The sequence below is a fragment of the Vanellus vanellus genome (genome assembly GCF_965231255.1).
Source record: "Vanellus vanellus genome assembly, chromosome: 7".
NCBI lineage: Eukaryota > Metazoa > Chordata > Aves > Charadriiformes > Charadriidae > Vanellus > Vanellus vanellus.
Genome location: NC_138912.1, coordinates 17330546 through 17334438, shown reverse-complemented (window position 1 = coordinate 17334438; position 3893 = coordinate 17330546). Strand labels below are relative to the sequence as shown.

The window sequence follows — 3893 nt, the reverse complement described above, 5'->3', positions numbered from 1 at the left end:
TATGCTGAGAAACTGCAGAACCAGAATCACAATGATGATGGCAAAACTGTAGGAACCACCAAACAACGTAGCAAAATACATTTGCTTAGCTTATTGAAAAGTAAATTAAAAGTTGATTTGATTTTTAATATGTTTACCTCTAAAAAGGGGAACTGCTGCTCACTAAGAACAGTCTTAGCAGGGATCAAAAATATTCAATGGAAATGGAAGACAAAATTCACATTGTAAAGACAACACAGATTCAACATTAACTAACAAAACAAGAAATGCTGAAAAGTCACTATTTGCTTTCTGGAGGACATACTTTAATCAGAAATGATTGTTGGGCTCTGACGTATCGGTCAGCGTAGGTGGTCACTTGTGGCCTTCAAACTCTGTGAAAATACAAGTGCCTGGTCTCAGGAATGGGCAATTTAACAATACCAACATTTCACTCTTTGCTTAGAGTGGCCAGAGTTTTGAAATGCCGCAAATACCGAGGAGGAGAGATGGATATGCTCTGTCTTTGGCAAATTTGCGCAGATAAATCCTAACCTTAATTTATATTATTGCTTTCCCTGTTTTCTCAAGGCAGTGTGGAGATTATAGCTCATGGGTAAGATAAAAGTTGCACCTCGCTTTGTACATAAAATATAACTACAGCTTCACATAGTAAAAGTTAGCCAGAGCACTGGATTTTCAGAGGTATTTGGCACAATGTTTCTCATCAGAATTTTTTCTAATATACAACAGTAAACTTTATATATAGCCATGATAGCTCAAATTTGGGGCCTTCCTAAGATCTTTGAAAATATGACACCACTGGTATACCTGGGCTAATTATGCATTAACTTCTTAGCACAAGAGAACCTTCATGTTCCCAAAAGCTAATTTTATTGTCATACCTTTCAACCTAGAGCTGTAAGAAAATGCTTTTGTCCTTGAAAAACTTAAAATGAAAATTTGCTTCCCAATTTAAGGTGATTTTCCCTACTAATTTATAACAACAGAAATTGAAAGTTTTCTAGATTTCATTTGGCCAAATTATTTATTGGAATAATGTCTATTTTGTTCAAATTTTTATATTGTGAATAGGAATCCTGTGAGAAAAGAAATCCTTTGAGAAGCTCTAGTTATAATAGCAATGTTTGTAGCTCGTTTTAGGGGTTTTTTTTGGGGGGTGGTGGTAGTGTTTTTGTTTTCTTTTATTTTGAAGGAAAAATACCCTTCCTTTGTCTTGAATAATGGCCAAGTTGTTTGTCTCCCTGTTCGGCTTATATCGTTTGACATTTCGGGGGGAATGACTTACAGTTCAGAGGCATTAAAGTTATGATCATCGCAAGCTTTTATTTTGGTGAAATAAACACATTTCTCTGTTCTTCCTCTCTCCTGCCAGCACTGGTGACGATAGGTATGCTGACAACTGTCAGGACTATTAATGTGCGTTGGGGAAAGGATACAGCAAAGAGCTCTTTGCTGCTGCTGTTAGAAAATTTCTTAAACCAGAAACAAAATCCAACAGGTGAGAACCCCAATTTTCACAGTTACAGTAATTCTATCATTCAAATCAAATTTGCGCAGTCTGCCTCCATGCTGGCATTTATCAAGATTAAGTGTAAAAAAAACCAAACCAACCCCAAACCTGACAGCATTTAGGAATGAGACTTCCCCTGTGTACAACGGAGTTTCTTGGAGTGCGATAAAGTTCATGAAATTCAAGTAACTTTTTGAATGACCCAGCCTCCTGGTTTCTACACCTGTCCCTGTCAGCAAACTCCAAAAAGCCAGTGTGCTGGAACCTCTTGTTCAAATTTCATGCTTCCTTTGTGTTGCCATCAATGTGACCTTTCAGTATGTCACAGCAGAGTAACTGGCCTTTAGTGGACTAATATTCCGAAATCTGTAAGTTTAACTATGCCTGAGCGTTACTGGGCAGCTACATTACTCTCTATACAGACAAGACGCCCAGTTTTGCCCTCACGAAGTTTTGCCGCACTGTTCTCTTTAATATTAACAGCTTTCCCCCCTCCCCCCCGTGTTGCCAGTTAAAAGAGGGATGAAAGCAAAAATGCTATTTCCGTGCCTGCGAGGCAGACAGCACAGTCGACAAGACACTGTGTTGGTGACAGACTGAAGAAATCTTGGCTGGATAATGCAAGGCATAAAACAAGCCAATATTCCCCCTTCACTGTCATCAAACAGATATAGATGATATTTTTCCATATTCTACTCATCACATTGCATACCTTAGCGCTTTGGTCTCTACAGCAGATGCCGCCGGTGTCAGTGAGTTCTGACCTCTGTCATATAACAGGATCGTGGGCTTTTGTAATCCTGGAACAGGTCAGGTATCTAAGGGCAGAAAATAAAGGTCAATTGTCTCTTTGCATCATTCCGGTAAACCACAGTATTGTTACAGCGGTCTAGGTAGTTTAAACCAACCATAAGGAGAGATTCTGCTAGAACTGCTTCTGCGGTTCTGAATTCAGCTCCAGGAGACAAATAAATACAAACAAATCTGCATGTCAGGGGCAACACACAAAAAAGGATGTCTCTCATAATAGCAGCCTATTAAACTAGACATAAAAAAAGAAAGGAAGGGGAATGGGAAGGATGGAAAGAGAAAAAACCAGTTCTATGCATTATTGCATCTTCCTCTTTTTAACTTCAAGTTTGCATTAACAAAATAAAATTGAGCTCATCATTACTAAAGAACCTTTAAAACACTCACATAATTTTCCTCTCCCCCGTAGTTTCCATGAAACAGATGCATGTGCATATTAAGTTATATTTTACGATTCATCTGGGGCAACTTAGCTGAAACACATCTTTTTGTTTGCTACAAGAACTGCCTGGATTCAATTTTTTTTGGCAAATAAATTCTTTGTGAATGACAGAGTAAGGATTTTAGTTCCTAAAGTTGCAAAATTATTTCTTCTACCGCATGACAAGCCAAAGCAATGCAAGCAATGCAAGCCAGGTTCTCATAAGCTATTGGAGTGCCACCTTAATGTCACATGTTCTGGCTCTGCTTAATGCATTAACAGAAAACAGTCCCATAGCATGCAGCAAAATAGGTTCAGCTGCGGCACGGCAGCTTTAAATTGACAGTTTGCAGGTGGCTCTTGATGGGTTATAGCTTCTCTCTAGCCACCAACACACTAACTTATTTTTGAAGCCTTCCTAATGGGTTTGAGTGCGTCACTCCTGCAAGGTGATGCTGGGAGTGCCCAGACAGCTATAGCTGATGCATTCAGCCCCGAGTTCCAGCATTAAGGGGATGGCTAGAATAAAAGTATAGAGGAGCTTCTGTAGTGCTACTGGGGTGATGGGCACCAGCACGCTGCAAGGTCATCACGCCTGACCACTGGCACTGACAACCTGAGATTGTTTTTAGTGAAGAGAGAGTAAATTAGGTTGCCTTATTTAACAAAGAACTTACATTTAGATAAAGCGGAGCCAGCTGAGTGCTGCGAAAGACCTAGCTGGTTACTCCGGTGCTCAAGTTGTTTCTCCCATCTCCAGCAGTAGCTTAAGAGTATTGAATAGCTGAGATACTCCACTCCATGACATTATACATCTGCAACATAAAAAGTTCTGCAAGCGGGTCTCCAACAGACAGGGCGTTAAGGTTTACTGCCATCTAAAAAGGCAATGGGTTTACAGACCTTGTCATGTACTACAGTGGAAGTTATTTTTTGTATAGTATTATCTGTGTAACAAGTCCCAGGATGCTTCATGAAACTTCAAGGCTTTTGCACTTGATGTTTGAAATACCGAATGGTCATTTCATTTCTGGTTTTTGCAGATTGCCAGATAGTTGTGCCAGAGTGGCTCAGCTTTCATTGACAAATGCTGACTTCTACTTCTAGGAGTAAAGCTACCTTTAGTAAGACTAACAAAGTAAGTAATTC

At 39.6% G+C, this 3893-nt stretch overlaps 1 long non-coding RNA gene across 1 annotated transcript; it reads right to left on the bottom strand.

Annotated features, from left to right (window-relative positions):
• Positions 1-296: 296 nt before the first annotated feature.
• LOC309674311 lies at positions 297-3490 on the bottom strand. Its single transcript, XR_014269383.1, has 3 exons — positions 3422-3490; positions 2226-2331; positions 297-374 (listed from the first exon to the last, which is right to left on the bottom strand). It is a non-coding gene; the product is annotated as an uncharacterized lncRNA (long non-coding RNA).
• Positions 3491-3893: the final 403 nt, after the last annotated feature.